This window comes from Thermobia domestica, chromosome 1 (assembly GCF_964235325.1).
Source record: "Thermobia domestica chromosome 1, izTheDome1.hap1.1, whole genome shotgun sequence".
Taxonomy (NCBI): domain Eukaryota; kingdom Metazoa; phylum Arthropoda; class Insecta; order Zygentoma; family Lepismatidae; genus Thermobia; species Thermobia domestica.
Genome location: NC_137454.1, coordinates 295453209 through 295472765, shown reverse-complemented (window position 1 = coordinate 295472765; position 19557 = coordinate 295453209).

Sequence of the window (19557 nt, the reverse complement as noted above, 5' to 3'; positions counted from 1 at the left end):
AGTACTTGGAGTGGATACTGATGCAGTTTGGAATTCCTGTGTAATGGTCTGGATAGATGTCTGCCTATTACACTTTACGAACCTCTTCAACTGTCGGTGGTCTCTGTCAGTCAACAGACGAGGTCGGCCTGTACGCTTTTGTGCTGTACGTGTCCCTTCACGTTTCTACTTCACTATCACATCAGACACAGTTGACCTAGGGATGTTTAGGAGTATGGAAATCTCGCGTACAGACTTCTGACACAAGTGACACCCAATCACGTGACCACGTCCGAAGTCCGTGAGTTCCGCGGAGCGCCCCATTTTGCTTTCTAACGATGTCTAACAGTGTTGCCACACTTGGTACAATTGTACCAAATTCAGCCCTTTTTGTCATTCATCAGCCCGTTGGTACCACGCAGGCATTTTCAGCCTCTTTTGTGAAAAAGTTGGTACAATTCTACCCAATTCAGCACCATTTAACAAATACTTGTCACATTTTCAAAAGTGTCAGTAAAACTTTTCCTACATCTCACGTTACTCATACTGTGTCTTGGACTCTTAAAAAGTAATGTTGAACATTTATTTCTGTGACGTTACACCACATAACGCTACGAACTTTGTGTAGAAAATTCGTAATTCGAACTATACCGGAAAACAAATCACGCTAGATGAGCGCATTCGTGCCGCGCATAAAGGAGACGAGAAGGAAGCAGTGTGATAGAAATTTTAGTCGTCCTATTTGGATGTTTAAAAAAATTAATTTAAAAAAACTTTCTTGATTTAAACTCTTGGAAAAGGAGGGGGAGTGTTATAGAACTTTACCTCTGTTACTTTCATGTTATAAAGCCATGTATTACACTCAGGGGTAAAAGTGGATCTGAAAAAGTAGAGGGATGCATGACGTCGCGCCGTCCCGCGTGCCTATCTATGCCCATTGTAATTTCTTAGAAGTGGGGGACGCCACAGATAATTTCTGAAAGTGGGGAGACGGCGTCCCCCGGCGTTCCCCGACACTTTTACCCCCGATGGTATAAAATGATAAATTCAGCCCTTTTTGTTCCAATTTGGTACTATTTTTCAGCCCACTCCAAAGCTAGGACTGTAGCAACACTGATGTCTAATGACTACTGAGTCGCTGATGATGAGTACCTGGTAGTAGGTGGCAGCACAATGCACCTAATATGAAAAACGTATGTTTTTGGGGGTGTCCGGATACTTTTGATCACATAGTATATATATATATATATATATATATATATATATATATATATATATATATATATATATATATATGCATTATTATTATTATTATTATTATTATTATTATTATTATTATTATTATTAAAAATGGTTATTTTGCTTGATTCACTTGACTTTCTATGTTGTATTTATTTGGTATTTTAAATTTATTATGAGTTTCTGTATTTGTCTTAGTCACTTACTCTTTGGCTAATGAAAACACTTCTAAACACAAATAAGTTACGGTGACATAACTATGGAAGTTACAGTTATAGAAAAAAATATGTATGTAACATTGGGTTCCACGTTCCAAACGTCGAAATGTGACAGAAGTTGCACCAGATATCTTAATCAAGTAACAGATATGGGAGATCACTACTTGGAAAAATCCATATCAAGTGTCATGCTGGTTGCTGTCAGAGTTTATTATTTTTAAAATTTTTGCATGAAGTTGAACTATATGTAGAGAGCGGAAAACAAGCATTCATTCATTTTCTTAGATGTTCAATTTTGTTATGAGCGACCAATTTCATAGATTAGTACCTCTAACTGAAACAAAAATAAGATGTTATGTTGATTCACATTCAAAAGTTTACAGATTACAGCACTACAACAATTACAGAAGAAAGTGTATTGTTATTGAAATTACAAGATATCGTAACCTGTATTTGCAAGAATTGATGGATCGGGAAAATTCAAGAAATAAGTGAGGAGAACAACGATTCTTTAATGACACTTTTCATTTAGATGACTCCAGAAGAACTTCTTTTCAAATCTCTAAATGTAACAAAGTAGAACTATGTATGCCAATTTGTAAGATATTAAGGAAATTATCACTATAAGTTTTCACAACTGCTATAGGTCAAAACTTCAGTTACACTGGTCAACATGATTTTTTTCTCACAAAACAAGTGATTGCTGATTCTGAAGCAGTTTATTCTCCTGAATTCAAAAAATGCAATCAAAATGTTTCCATTAGGTACCGTTTTGTGTTGAAATTCACTTGTTTTTTTTACCCTTATATACGAAAAAAGTATTTTCATGAAACATCCATATGTTTGAATCGGCATAGCGCAGTGGTTTATTAATGTAGAAAGATAATTTAAATGGCACATTACTGGGAATGAATAACACTCATCTAGTGCAAGACTTGTATCATCAGTGTCATGGAGGTGGGGGTAGGGGTGGGAGATAATTGAATTTAGGTAAATATTGTGGAAATTGTATTTTTTTTTTTCAATTGCGCAATTCCTCCCTTACCTCTTGCCGCTCCTCAACGATGGCAGATAAAGTTATAAACTTACATAGCTTATGACATCCACTTGGTATATAGGTAATTCGAGTTTCCGAAAGTTTCTTTGTTGTGTAATAAAAAAGTGGAAAATAATAGAGCACAAGTGTTTGTTTTTGTGGGCTTGACAACACTATAAATGTCGATGAAGATCAGACCTGTTTTAGCAGAAAGACATTGGTGATCGTGTAGTGAGTCTCGCAGATTTTCTTTCTGTGTAATTGGAGTGCTCTTTGTTTCATTTCTTGTGTTGTTAAAAAGAACTTGCATAATGCCAAGAAAGTGTTTGAATCATCCGGACAATGTCTGCTACATTTGTGGTGAACTAACGTTTAAATCTCAGAGGCGAAATTTTACGCCACTTGTAGAAAAGTGTTACGAGCTTTATTTTGGCTGCAAAGCGGGTGATTTTGATAAACCATTTGCTCCGAATATATGTTGTGTGACATGTGTGCGGCTTCTCACAGAATGGAAAAAGGGCACACATCATATGCCTTTTGTAATTCCCATGATCTGGAGGGAACAAAAAGATCATTCCAGTGACTGCTACTGTTGTTTAACAAACATAAAAGGAATTGCAAAAAATAAAACTAAACATACCGTTACATATTCAAATTTGCCATCTGCCATGAAGCCTGTATTACATAGTGACGAGTATCCTGTGCCGAAGTGTCCAGATTTTGTGACCGTAAGTAAAGACTCTGACTCCCAGGCAGTGCATACTGAGGAAGAAACTCATTATTGAAGTGATTCTACATTCGAAGCTTCTACATCAGAACCCCACCTACTAACTCATGCAGACCTCAATGATCTCATTCGGGATTTATAGTTATCAATACAACAAGCCGAACTTCTACTTCGAGGCTCGAGGTGGGAATCTATTACACAAAGAAACAAGGATATGCGTGTATCGTAGTCGCGATAGTGATTTCAAAGAATACTTTTCGGCAGAGGATGGTATCGTGTTCAGTAATAATGTATAGTGCAATTATGGAGGCTCTTGGATATGAACACCAGCCAAATGAATGGCGATTGTTCATAGACTCCTCGAAAATTAGTTTGAAGGCGGTGCTTCTGCATAATGAAAATGAATTACCATCAATACCTGTGGCCCATACAGTTGACATGAAAGAGACATATCAGAATATGAAATTGTTGTTAGATAAACTCCAGTACACAAAACATAACTGGAATATCTGTGGTGATTTAAAGGTAATAGGTTTACTTCTTTGCCTGCAACTGGGATACACAAAATTTTGCTGTTTCTTATGTGAATGGACAGCAGAGATATGATGTTGCACTACGTTAAGAAGCAATGGCCTAAATGTGACACTCTTACTCCTGGGAGCAAAAATGTGTCTCACACCCCATTGGTGAATCCGGAACGAGTGTACTTACCACCGATGCATATAAAATTGGGCCTTATGAAGAATTTTGTAAAAGAACTTTAAAAATCTTCCTGCATTCATGTATTTGCATCTAAATTTCCCAAAGTCAGCAACGCAAAACTGAAAGAAGGAATATTTGTTGGGCCGCAAATCACATTACTGGATGACAAGTTTTCAGAGCTGTTGAATCCTCTAGAACACAAAGCGTGGAAAGCCTTCGTGGGTATCTGTCGTGGTTTCCTTGGAAAACATAAAGCAGAAAACTATCTTGAAATAGTGAATGATCTTGTGAATTCGTAACAAGCTATGGGATGCAATATGTCTTTAAAGATTACTTCTTAGACTCTCATTTAGATTTTTCCGCAAAATCTTCCTTCAGTAAGTGATGAACATGGCGAGAGATTCTACCAGCAAATTTCTACAATGGAGAAGAGGTATCAGGGCAAATGGAGTCCCAGAATGATAGATGATTACTGCTGGACATTGAAGAGAGACATCCCGGAAACTAAATACAGCTGAAAATCATCATTCAAGCCTACAACTTCTTAGGTAAGTAGAAGTGATATTTATACTGTAGTCGTATTTGTGTTTTCTTTGTACAACAAGGACGAAAACGGCAAAATAAGATGTTCCCTTTACTTTGTCAATCTATTGTTAAAATGAGCAATGGAAATGTACAATTTTCACATTTTACACAATTTAATGCCACTCTCCCTCATTCGTATGGAATCAATGACAACAAACTCCATATATGATATGACCTTTGTCCTTCCACTGACAACAACTTTATAAGCTTATGTTAATAAACAGCTGAGCTGTGCTGCTACAAATACAAGGATGATTTAAGGAAATATGGTCCATTTCGCGTGCAAACGTAAAAAAACAAATGACTGTCACAAGAAAACCGTGCCTAATGGGAATATTCTGATTTCATTTTTAAATTTAACGGAACAAGTACATAGAAAAGAATTAACAGTTGCTTTTGTTTTCGTCTATAAGTGTGAACTATAAATGAAATATATCAACCGCTTGGATGCCAAGTGATAAAACTGTAAAAAAAAAAAAAAAAAAAGAACTAATGCTTCCATTTACTTCTATAGATGGGTATCCTATATTTTTGTCAACAGTAAATTATAAAATCACAAACTACATGGTTATGGATGTAATTGTTGAGTTTATTTTGAGTTTAACGCCCCGTTCAGCAGCGAGGCTATATGAGACATGGACCTACTGATTAACGTGGAATCCGAACCACTTGAGCTCCCGCCGGGAATCGAACCCAGGGTTATGGATTTAGTTGCAAATCTTTTTGTAAACAGTGAATTATAAAATCACAAACTACATTGTTATGGTTTTGGTTGCAAAGATTTTTGTAAACTGTAAATTTTAAAATCACAAACTAGATGGTTATTGTTTTGGTTGCAAACATAACAGAAAAATGAATTGTTCATGAGATATTGAACTTCAAATTTTACTCTGAAAAATTTCCATTTTTGGAGTTAGACTACTTGGAATCCAAGTGGTTCATTATATATTAGGATAGTGTTAGCAATGTATTATTTCGATTTAGAAGATAGTTTTCACCATATTTGCCCAGTACACAATTTCTTGTTATTTATCAACATAAAATAAAACAACTCAAAAACTAATTAAGGCTTAGTGATCAAAGCTTAATCAAATCACTTATTACCACACAAATAACAACTTTTTCTGAAAATTTAAAATAATTCGAGTGTGTCCCTTTTGAGATATTTCAGGCTAAACATAACGAATTTTCTAAAACTTGCAATATTTGAAGCCCCATAACAAATAAAGGATGATACTCTCAGGTATCAAAACTTGTTTAGGAATTAGCATACCACGAAGCCTATACCTAGGAAAAGAATTAATGGTGAGTCTTATTTTTTTTATTTAGAACTTTTAATTTCAAAAACGACAATTTGAGTTTTTCAAACCATAAATTTCGAAAGTTTTTAAAGGTATTTTCAGTGTAGTAGGCTTAAAAGTGCATGAGTCATAAAATCTAATATACTTAATTATATTTTAAATAGAATTAAGTATATTATATTCTTTGAACGGTTTTTCTTTGAAATCAAAATTCTCTAAAATAACGGAGCCATAGCGTGACTGAAAACTTTGTACAGCCAGCCACAAAAGTAATTCCCCCCTAAGCGCTCTAATTCCATTACTTGGTTTCCAGGTCTTTTGCAGTTGTGAGAATGCCTAGACAAATGCAACCCAACTTACACGTAACTTTTTTCGGCACTGACAACAGTTGGTAGCACTGAGTCAAGTCTTTATGCAAGTAAAATTGTGAGTAGATGACGCACGAAACATTTCTCCATTCTGACAAGGAGAAGACACACTTTGGTAATTGAACTTCAGAGCCATGGTTGCGAGGAGGTAGCGCACATTTAAAGAGTTAATATTACAAACTGGGAGAACGCAATAGGCAAAAATGACGGAGAAAAACCGTCTTAAAGTTTTCTACTAAAAAAGCTATGATATTTGGCACATTATCACGAAGCGTTACCATAATATAGACCTTAATTTATTTAATTTTGAACTTATAGTAGTCAAATTCGGTCCAAACATTAGCTATTCACAATTCTCTATTCTCCAATTCAACTCAGATTAGGTTATTTTCAAACAAAGTTAAACTATTCTTAACGACTGGTTTGTTTAAATTTCACTACATGTTGATAAAAACATCCAACTGCTTATTAAAATTAACTGACAGCTGCCCAATCTTAGTTCAGATTTCTTTTTCAAATGAAGTTTAAACTGTTAACTCATTAAACACTTTGAACCAAACCCATTAGTTCCTTTAAATTTATTATTATTATTATTATTATTATTATTATTATTATTATTATTATTATTATTATTATTATTATTATTATTATTATTATTGTTATTATTGTTATTATTATTACATTTATTTCACAACTTATGAACCAATGATTTGAAGCAATCTATGTCGGAAGAGTTTCCATTTACTGGTTCAGAAAATAAACAGATTTGTTTTATTTTAAATTTTCATTTTTCTCAGTGTAAAGATCCGTCGAATTGTATGTTTTTAATACTCATAGTTCTTGTATTCATTGAATAAGACATATTTGACTGTAGGAAAGCGTAGTTAAAAGAAATTACGCATAAAGTAAAAAGAAAAATGTAAACAAACTTGTATGTTATACGAAACTGAAAACATTTAAATATCAATTAACTTCGAAGCTCTAGTAGTAAAAATGACACTACAATAACACTATTAAGTAAGAAGTTGTGTCAATTATTATATAAATTCTCCTGACAGTGATGGACATGCTACTTATAAAAATAATAAAACGATTAAGTTGAATTGATTTTGAGTTTAACGTCCCTTTCAGCAGCGAGGCTATACGAGACGATACCTACTGATTAACGTGGAATCCGAACCACATGAGCTCCCACCGGGAAGCGAACCCGGATCTCCCACGCCAAAGACACGTACGGTAACCGTTTAGCCACAGAGAAGCCCAGTAAAATGATTTAGTTGTTCGTGAAAGAAATTATTAGTGTCAGATATTCATTGTTATTTAATATTTTGTGGTAATATACCTTAAGTTAACGTTTATCTGGCAAGAATTGATAGTAACCACACCACAAACATTTAGAAATGCTTTAATGGCATACTACAAGTTAACATGAACTATTATGAGTGTATCCTATTTCCTGCAAATGGATGTCATTTCAATTTTGGTGTTAGGTATGTTCTGTTTTGAGTCTACTTAAGCTTTTCAAATAAGTGTTGGCACAGTCCCCATCATGATGAGATATAATAAAATGTTGAAAAATATTCAACATAGCTGGTACCCTGGATTGAACTAGAACTTTTAGGCTGAAAAGCAAGCACAGTAAAACGAGGGGTACACTGGTTGTGCTATTTAGACTTAGTATGTGAGCATTAATGGCGAAATAGAATTATTAGGTTTATTAAATTTAAATATATGTACAATCTGATTTTTGAAATAATTCACAAAGAAATAAACATTAGGCCATGTATTGCTGTTTTTCACATTTTCTTTTTCACGAGTAATGTTAAGATCACGTGAAAAAAAATAGTGACTTTCTGAACCTATTTTGTTACAAGTTCTTGTAAGATTGAGAAGGTACTTAATATAACGAACAGCAGGTGGTCGAAATAGCAAAAAATTTTCAGCGAATTTCGATAGTCAAACGCAATTTTTTTCTGTTTTATCAGGCAGATATCGAGATAATATCTTGTTGAAGGTCAGGATTATTACTTTTTATTCTTAAATATACTTAGTAGGCACTTGTAGCCTCTATGCTGGTAATGATTTCTTCTAAAAATATTGTACGGGTAGCGTGGGACAAAACAAAATATCAGAAAGCTGAATTTGAACATTATTTGGTGAGGGAGTGTTCTTCATAAGAGTGAAATGTAATTTATCTTTGCTACTGGGGACATTTTTATTCATATTCGACCGGAGAGAACCAAGTGAACGAAAGTAACATTTTATGTTGGTTTCCCTAACTTTCTTTCCCTTCTCTTGCTTTCTCTCTCTTTTCTAAATAGCATGACATTTTTAGTTTGGCGGGAGTTGGTCACATGCTATTAAAAGTCATGTTATGCTTCTTTTTTTAATATCAGAACATGAGCAACTCTAAAGGTGTGACTTCATTTTTATAACCATATTGACCTCTCTCTGTGTGGGGGGGGGGGCTAATTGTCAAATATTAAATTTAATGTTAAATTCGTAGTCGAAAGACATCATGTTCGATTGGATTGGGTTTGAATTTAGCGACCTCTCAGACAGCGAGGGTATATGAGAAGTGAGATCCAAACTGCGTGAGCTTCTGCCTAGAATCGAACAGGATGTCCTGCGCCGGAGAAGCTTACGCTGACCATATAGCTACGGAGGAGCTCTCATCATTTGCGAATTCTAATTAGAAAGTATTGGATTTAAATACCTTTTCTCTATGTACTGAAAATTAATTATGAATTTTAATTAGGAAATAATGTCTCGTTTTGTGCAATAGAAAATATTAATTTAGCCAAAATCATGTATTGTATAGAAAGACTGAAACTAGATTGGAATGAAGATTTCTGCTGAGTCTACCAGCAAACCTCAGCAACGATTCGCGAGGACAACTCAAGAACAGGTTCTCTCTTCTGAAAACAACCAGACCAGGGAGAAGGCCGTGGAAAGGGCAAGAGATCACCTGCTGCTCGAAAAGCCTTTCATCTGAGCCGTTTTTACGCGCCGTATTTACGCTCGAAGTTAAAAGCAGCCAGACTTTTCCAGCGTATAAAAATTCGGTGCGTAAACTTACGCCAGGTCCCATACACTAACGTATTGACAGCTGCTAACAAGACTAGCGCATGAAATTTTATGTCTACGTCGGAAAAATGCGTCAGTGTATGGCTCACTTTAGAAGAAGGGCGAAACAAAATGCATTACTGTTATCAGCTAACAAATCTTTATATTCCATTTCTTGTTGTTATAAAATGATAATTCTATCTGTAAATCCATAAACGTAATAATATTATTGCATTCATGTGTAAAAATAAGAAACATCTAACATACTCTATATCTTTTCTGTTCCTATGAATACCTTCGACTATGTTACTTTTTCTTTTATTCTGTGGTAATAATAATAATAATAATAATAATAATAATAATAATAATAATAATAATAATAATAATAATAATAATAATAATAATAATAATAGTAGGAACGGGTTAGAAGCCCCGCAGGGGTTGGTTAGGTTCTATTCTCTTGCTCAATTTTTTCTGTACATTTTAAATGACCAACTTCAAACAGCTGGCTAGGGTAGCGCGCAAATACTGAAACTCTTGCTATCGGCGTAAATGCTGTCGGCTCTTCTTCTTTGGAAATTAGCAGTTACGATGAGGAAGAATGGTAGTAATGTAAATCGGGAGCAGTTAAAAACGATGAGGTAGCCTCAAACTTGAAGAATGTTTCGTGATATTTTCCTCATTGACGAAGGTCTATATAACTTGCTTTTGGGTTGAAGAAGGAAATCTCGAGTAAGTCATTGTGACACTCATATGGAACGTCTTCTCATAATGAGCATTAGTAGTTTGTATAGTGTTACATGCAACGATTTTAACTAACTAAAAGTTTAGATAAAAGATTAAGTGACGCGGTATGTAAGTGGTTAGCGTATTGAACTTCTGTTCGGCGGGTCCGGGTTCGAATCCCGGCCAGATTGAAACTTTTTTAGGTGTTTCAATTTCAATACATACTCAGTGTGAGAAGAAAGATCTTCTCTCCTCCAGAAAGAAAAAGATGTTGGAATGAGGAGAATTGGAAAAGGTCTCTCAATGAAGGCAATCATTTACTAACTTATTTCCAGCAGTTGTTCTAGATTTGATATTTTCAGCTACTTTCAAGCATTTTCTGATTTATGCGGGTCAGAATTTTTATTTCCCTAAAGATACAGTATACAAAGAAATAATACATTACATACACAGCAATATTAAGATAAATATATGGTGTTCTTTGGAAAACACGATACGAACCATAGAGATTCATCTTAGAATGGAGAACTGTTTCGTTAGTCACCTACTTTACAATTTTACCTGGATAAATACCTGGATCAGGGGTACCAACTGCTGTCAGTGCCGAGAAAAGTTACGTGTAAGTTGGGTTGCATCTGTCTAGGCGTTCTCACAACTGCAAATTACCTGGACCCCAAGTAATGGAATTAGAGCACTTAGGGGGGAGATGCTTTTGTGGCTGGGTGTACATGGGTTCTTTGGTTCGGTCCCAGCTCGCGCCAAGTGAACTTTGTGGTAGACAAACAGCATGTACGTGGGTTTTCTCCGGACTCTCCCGTTTCCTCCTACTTTCTTCATTCCTCCATTTCATTCATTTTTTTAAATCATCACCATCTCCTTTACCGTAGCCGGCATAATCCTGGGATTTAGTTTTTTCTAACTTAACGTATCTAAATGAAGAAACTAAGAGAAAAAATAAAAGAGGTACTTACCTGGAAAATACCTATCGGGAACTATCCACGGGACTGCCGCCTTCTTCTAGAACATCAATATCTGTACACAAACAGAACAAAATGAATATTGTTATTATTATGAAATTCAACGTAATAATTTTTCTAAAGTTTACACTTACCTGAATTGTTGATATTAATAATGATTCTCTTTTAGCGCTTTCTGTTACTTTATTTGAAGGGTAAGGGGAAAAAGAATAAATATCACAAAACTGTATTTTCGAGAAAACGACGTTTTAATATTGAAAACCGCATACAAAATGAATAGGGTTAATCAAATCTTTTACCCCTTTCTTTGGATATTTCTACATCTACGCATGCATGTCATATACAGTCAAATAGAATCAAGAGTCATTAACAGATAGGGCAAAGCACCCGTTAAAGCACACATATGGACATTGCTTGTTTTTTCCCCCTATCCTTCATTTCACATGTACAGTTTAACGATTATGCATTTTAACCTTTCATTTTTGGGACTTATTGTTAGCTCGTGGGCGAGAATTCTTATATCCAAGAATTTAGGCTGCGTCAATGTTGCGTGTGTATATATTTTCCCATCTGTAAAGGATGGTGACGAGCAGAACAAAAGGTTGGTGTCACCTTGCGACTAGAGTGATATTGTACAGCTTGGTCCGGAAGTGGGTGTACCTCTAATTGGTGTTTTCTGACGGTTTTAGGTTTTAACCACATTTTTTTTGGTAACATTGCTTGACATTGTCTGGTAACATTGCTTGACATTGTCTGGTAACATTACTATCCATGTTCATTTGTTTTCTGCTGTTTTCTGCTTGGTAACAGTTATTTGCAGTGAAGTTGGAGTAATCAACAATGTGTGATCAAAGTCCATATAGCATGCAGAACTCTCCTTAAGGCGTTCCCTTTCAAACGATCCCGGGGTGCAGTCTTCTTTACAGACGAGTGTGCTATCTGCCGGAGTATGCATTCTCGGAACGTCGAAATGTGATGTAAGGAAAACCCCCGGTTTTACAAAGAGCTGGAGAGAAACTCACCACACGTGATGGTGTGGGCTAGAATGAGTGCAACACGTTTTGGGCCTTACTTCTTCAAAGACAATGTTAATGGATATTCTTACCTGGAGATGCTTAATGAGTGGTTGGTGCATCATCTGGAAGAAAATGGTATCAAAGTCACTCTTGTGATACAGCAGGATGGAGCACCAGCACACTTCGCGATTCAAGTGCGCAATTACCTGAATCAGACGTTTCCTGGCCGCTGTATTGGAAGAGATTGTGCATCTTCACCAGATCCCTTTGGCCAAGAAGTCCTGATTTGATGACACCAGACAATGCTCTTTGGGATTTCATAAAGCAACAAGTAAGAAACACTCGATATCACACAACACAGGAATTACGAACAGCTGTGGAACACGCTTTCACCCTCGTGACTCTGGAGTAGCTCCGCAAAACATCTGCGAGAACTTGGCGCAGAATTTAGCTGTGTTACAACACGGATGGTGATCAAACCGATGTTTATGACTCTTAAAACTCTTAAGAGTTCAAAGTAACTGTGTACAGACATCCTACCATAACTAACACTATACTGTTGAAACTAAAGAGGGGATACGCTCACTTCCGGACCATCCTGTACAACGTGTTCGTGAGGTGTCATCTTAAAATAACCATTCTATTACTTGTAAATCCATATTCCATATTGGATGGGGTTCTTATATCGATGACGGGTTGCGGACGTAGTTCGAGACTCGGACTGTGTCATATGAAAAATAAAGCGATTATGCAAGATTGTTTTTAGACAGGGCTAAAACACATTGTTTTGTTTGATATTTTAATTTGTGACTCTGTAGGTGATTATCACAAATTTGCTTCAACTACTACTTAAATTATAACAGTTCTATGAATATTTAATTATTATTTATTAAAACACCAGAAGCAATAAACATGAAACAAACTGGTTCAACATATGGTAGAAATGTTATAAATTTTGTTACAATTTATACTTGGGAGTTGTACAATATTATTAACTTTTAACATAAATAATTTTTCCAGACATAAAAAAAAACATATGCCAAACGATAAATCTTATTAAAGTAAACAAAATGAAATGGTTTGTGCGTAGTTTTCGAGAAAATGTTGTAAACCTAAAAATTGATGCTGTACAAGAACCATGGTATAATACCTATTAAGATGAAACTGTTACTGAAGCATACTAACACCAGGCTCTTCATTATGGCACAAACAAAGACAAGACATTGTATTTTTAATACAGTAGATATAGTCCAAAATTATAAATTTAATTTCTGTTCTTAAAATTTAAATTCTGTTCTTAATTAAAACAATGTTCAAAGTTGATAGATATATCCGTTGATGACGCTAATTTGAAATGTATATGTATGTTTGAATTCCCAAGCATATTTGCAAGAAAAAACTCGTTTCTTTCCTTGCGCTAAGATGTATGTCGTTTGTTCCAATATTAACAGTGAATTTTTGTTCTACTAGCAAATATTGTTTATGCATTTATGCACTGATTGCATAAACTGACAGATTGTATCTATTGTTGTTTGTGTTCCCCTAACGGTGACACTCATAACTTTTAGCAAATGACACCGATATTTCTAACAGTTAGAGAACAACTGAAATCCACTTACAGTTATTTCAAATATATGAATTACTATAGGATTTAGGATTTAGATTTCTGGGCTTTCGGCATCTAAGGCTATTTAGCCCGTCATTTATGGCATGTTGACATGTAATAAGAAGTGGGTCCTGTATGAAGCTCTACGGTGCCGTCATCATTGGTTAACATCCCATGAACCGGTTCCAAAACAGCCAAAGCCAGCACTGCGCCACAAGAAAGTCACGATTTGAGGGATGACGTCCCTCGGCGAGCACACAATCCGGGGAAAGGGAAGGAAGGATGCGGCCTGGAGCCTACGAGTCAGGTACCACCCCGGTATTTGCTTGGTGTGAATGAGGAAAACCCAGAAAAAACCTCATTCAGAGTGGCTGGCCTGAAAAAGCGTGTTACACTTTGTCGACCGAGTGACCCCACCGGGAATCGAGCCCGGGACGTTGAGAACCGAAGGCGAGAACGTTAGTGACCACGCTACGCGGGGCCACGTAGATTGCTATAAAACTGTTAGTGATTACATTAAGTGTTGCTTCCAGACATGTTTTTGGGGAGCACTGCCGGAGCTCCCCGGAGCTCTGAGTGTGCCTCCCCAGAGGAGACAAAAATAATACGTCTATAATATAATAATAAATATAATAGTACCAGCAGTTCCCCCCGGAATACTAAATGTGCTCCCCCGGAATATTTTTTCTGAAAGAACGACTGATTACATTACTCACATTGAAGTTAGTTACACTCACCGATGTAGCCAGTAAGTTGTTCAAGAGAGAGGGCTCTTTACATATTAAAAGGAAACGAAAATATCTTCTTTCAGAGTATGAAAGCATTAATAGCTCACCATATATATATATATATATATATATATATATATATATATATATATATATATATATATATATATATATATATATATATATATATCGCCGGTGGCGTATTTACGATTTTGTTTTTGGGGAGGTTGTTAACTTTATTCTTGCAATTCTGCAAGATATTTCATTTACTTTAAAATAGTAAATAAAGTTTCCGTTTGGGCTTAAGCCCGGAAGCCCCCTTAAATACGTCATTGCACATCACACACATACATATTAATATTCTTATACTTTCAGCATGCTACCTCATTGAAATAAGTATCTTGATAGTGGTGTGAAGTTAGAATCAGAAGTTGTAGGAAATGTAGTACCGGTATATCAATAAAATAAACTATTCAAAAGGAAACTCTTTTTTTTTTTTTTTTTTTTGTAATGGAAGTCTATTTGTTTGACTTGATATTTACGAGGGGAGTGATTCAAATTTAATGATAATCAGACACTTGTAATACACACACAAATGTAAATAAAATAATTTCGCTTTTCTAACCTTCAATAGTTCTCTGTAAGTCTAAATATATATGATTATTTCTGCGAGATATATTCATTTGAACACAAGCAGTCGAAGTGACAACACGAAAATGGAGAGAAACGAAGTGAGAGCTATCATCAAGAATCTTTGGTTCAAAAACGTCTCGCTGATTTGGTGGAAATACTAGGGAGACATGTGGAAACTGCACGTGGAAAAAGGTCTGCGCCAGTTGGGTACTGAGAATGTTAAGCGAAGTCCAAAAGAAAAAGCAATTTGACATTTCAAGGACTAATATTGAACGGTACCAGGCTGACGAGGAAAATTTTTATCGCGATTTGTGACCATGGACGAGACATAGAAGTGTCAAACTCGGCAGGAAAGGTTATGGCGTCCGTTTTTGGGGATGCTGAAAGAATAATTACGGTGGAATATTTGGAAAAGGGAGCCAGTATTGTGGGCACTTGTTACGCACACTAGATAAGAAGATTGCGGGAGGCCATTTAAGAAAAGAGGTGAGGCTAGCTATAAACAAGAATCCTATTTCACCAAGAATACGCACTGCACACAAACTGAAGTTGCAACGGTTCCCATCGGAAAAAAATACTACGAATTGCTCGAACATCCAGCATATTCTCCAGATCTGTCTCCTAGTGACTTTTACCTCTTTCATTGGCTCAAGGGATAGTTCAGGAGAAAGAAACTTGAAGATTATAACGAGGTGATGGCCGCTGTGGAAGCATCTCGGAAAGTCGAGAAATACACTTTTTTCTAAGGGTATTCAGGGTTTAGGAAAAAAATGACTAAATGTATCGACTTCTTAGGAAACTATGTAGAAAAATAAACATAATTTTAAAGCATAACCATTGTACTACATACTTGTTATCATTACATTTGGATCACTTGTATACGAATATAAATGGTTAAAAAAAACTCCAGGAAAAAGTAAGATCAAACACTGTCATGCAGTTGTATAGTAATAAATTTGTAACTATCATATTGTGCATCCAATTAGGGAAATGAAATTAACAAAGTTATTAATTAAATTTAATTATTTTAACGTGTTGATGAGCTTTGAATTCTTTTCAACATGAATATATAGATATATTGTATATTAAATTTGCCTGTTTATTATGCCATTTGAACACTACCAAGCATTTCAACACAACTTTCGATGAGCTGTATTTTATGAGCAATTGAGAGGAAAGTAGTGCCAAAAATAATTTCAGAAGGAATTGTGATTCTTTACAGACAGTTGCTTATCAGCAGATCAACGCATCTTCCATTTTACTAAGCACCATCTCGTCCATAGCTCTTTATGGGCTTCAACACTACAGATATTTAGTTACGTGTTTATCAGTCTTTAATATTATTTCTTTGAGAAGAAACATCGAGGAATCATGTATTACGTAATTTTGAATCTAGGGCAAAAAATTCCTGTTCACGCGTTACATCCGTCTAATATACTGCTGCATCAAAGCACAACGAGGTTTAAATAGCGTATAAAGGCAATTGACTCAGATGAGTTTTGCTGAGTAACCATGAGGCATTGTGTCGATCATCTTTAGAAGGAACAAATCATTCTGCGTTGCTAACTGTGTTTGCACTTACTTATTTTCTCTCTTTTATTCTTTCCCTAATACCAAATTTACAAGTTTTACTATAAGTACACATCAACAGGTCATTAGCATTTGTTAAGTAGGATACCGTTTACTATGACTCGGGTGATATACAAAATATCATTATCTTGATTAATATACAAACACACATGATAAAGTTTTATTGATTCGACTGCAAGGAGAATCTTCCCAGGGAATGACGAATATAATAATTCTTCTTCACTGCAGCAAAAAATACTTAGCCTATCAAGCTGAAATTTAACATAAACAAGGAAACTAAAAAGTGACAGGTCTGCGAGAAGGCTATTAAATATCGGATAAGAGAGTGATTAGTAAATAATAATCCAGCATAACTGTAGAATGCTTGGAACAATTTCTTAAATTTGGTACACACCAAGGTATATGACTTAGAATCTGGAAACAAATACGTTGGGAGTAAGATAGCTCTTGTAAACCTAGGGAATGGGAATGAATTAAAATAATATTGTGTTTTTATTTTGTGAATTTCTTCTATTTTTATATCTTGATTTTGGGCAACGGTGCATAAAAGTACACAATCTGTCGTGCAGAAGAAGAAGAAAAAAAGAATATATAATGTTGTTGATTCCAAATAGAAAGAAATAAGATTTAATTTCAGAAGCTAAAGATATATATTGATTTTAATTTGTATAATAGGTACTCTTCGTTATCATAACAGGCAGATAATGGTTTATTTAAAATGTTGCTATGACAACCACCGAAAAAAGAAAAGTATTATTAATGAAGTTAAGTGAAAAGGAATAAAAGCTAATAGTGTTACAAGCTGACTTGTCTTATTTAATGTATTTTAATCGTGTTAATATATCTAAAAATTACACGAACTGTGGGCTGGAATGTAACATAAAATGTAATGCTACATTTTGGGGTGTTTACCGACCAGAATTACATTGAGATTAGTTTTGAAGTTCAGTAAAGCAATCTCATCATAGCTCTCAACACGGAGCATACTTTACTCAGAAGTAAGAAAATAATTTATAGAAACATCAAAATGAATGTTTCTGGAAGTGAAAATATAACCGAAGAAGGTAGTGATGTAGATTTATCTCGTATGAACTCATCAACGAACGTGGCTGATCTTATAAGACAGCTTGGTCAGCAAATATCACAGCAACAGCAAAAAATGGATACCAAGTTGGAGCAAATTAACACTAAAATGGATACCAAGTTGGAGCAAATGAACACTAAAATGGATACCAAGCTGGAGCAACTAACCCAACAGATGAATGCTAAGTTTGAGCAAATAACTAATCAAATGAACACTAAGATGGATAGTAAATTGGAACAAATAAACCATCAAATATATTCTAAATTAGAACAAACAGATTATAAGATGGAACAGATGTTACATCGATTTACTGACGTACAAAGTTCGATAGAAGTGGTAGAAACTTTAGTCAATGAGCATACTAGAGAAGTGCAAGAAGATCCGAGAAATGCAAGAAGAAGTAATTACGATCAAAGAGAAGCTTAGTACTGCAAATGGTGATCGAGTTCTGGCTGTCAACGTTGAATCCGTACCATACGAATCCAGAGGAGTAGTGGAGGATAGTAATTCATCCGAAGGATACTCAGAAAAGGACAATAGTGAAGCTAATATGGAGAGAGAGAGAAGAAATCATTTATCTCACCACCAGAAAAGCATTCCCATGAGTCCTAATCATTGTAAGCATAATAGTAAAAATAATCATTTTCGATTCAGTGAAATTAGATCCCTAACAAAATTAAGTGGAAGATTAGAGGACATCTCGGCCAGCACTTTCTTAGAAAAGTTCGAGGAGCAGCGTGAGTTAATGGGAGTAGACAAATGTAAATTGTTGAAAATTCTGTCACATATTTCATTACCACTGTGTTCCGTATGGTTCAAAGCAATCCGAAGTAATTTACGTAATTATCTAGATTTTAAAAATGCTTTACTTTCTAATTTTGAAAACGATTTCATATTGGCCAATAGAGACTCCTTAGTTCGAAATAGACATTATAACCCAAAATTGGATAAGAACCTCACTGATTTTGTAATATCCGTATATAATAAGTTGAAATTAATTAATCCATATCAACAGGAATCAAGAGTAATAGCATCAATCCGAATCTTGTTGCCTTTTAAATTGCAACAAATGTTGATTTCTGCACAATGCGTTAATTTCAATCACCTTATTATGATAGTGCAAAATTTTGAAAGTCAATCTATGTTGCAAGCGAATAGTAATCGTAATCAAGGCAATACTAATCGTAATCAAGTTAGTTATGTACCTGTTCGCAACATTAATGTCAGGAAAGAAGGTAATTTTTAATGCTAGAAATAATAATAGATTCCATTGTAACGAGAATAGAACTGAATCTAATTTTACCGTAATAGAATTGAATCTAATTTTAGGAGAAATAATAACAATAATCGTAATACATTTAAGAATCAAGTGAACAATAAGTTTAATTTTCCACAAAATGGATTTCACAATAGATTCATAGGTGGCAGAAACCGTTAGGGTATGTTGATCTGTGGCAGAAATTCTCAAAATGGAAATCAGAATACCGTTGAAGCAAATGATAGGCAGAACTGTATACAAGATTGTAGCCTACAATGCAACTTAACCGAACCCTTTGTAACTTAAGCTAATGTTGTGTCGTGTGACAAAACATATTTAATTGATTTTTGTTTTATTTCACTTTGGATACAGTTATGATTTCATTTGTCATTCGTACTTTGAATTCTATACAGATAATAAAAATAATGGATACTAAGTTTCAGCAAGTTATGGTATGAACACTAATATTGCTTACTAAAAGTTATGATAAATGTGCTCGAATAAACAAAACATAAACTTTACTGATTCATAATATAATAATTTCTTTATTTGCATTGTTCCGTTACGTTAATCAATTCTTATTTTGTTTCATTTTGAATATTGTTCTAACTTCTTTGTAATTCGTATTTCTTCTGAATTCTATGCAATTTACATCTATGCACCGATACAAATATTGTTTATCAGTATTGTACTTTTGCCCAAATGGAAGAAATAAGTT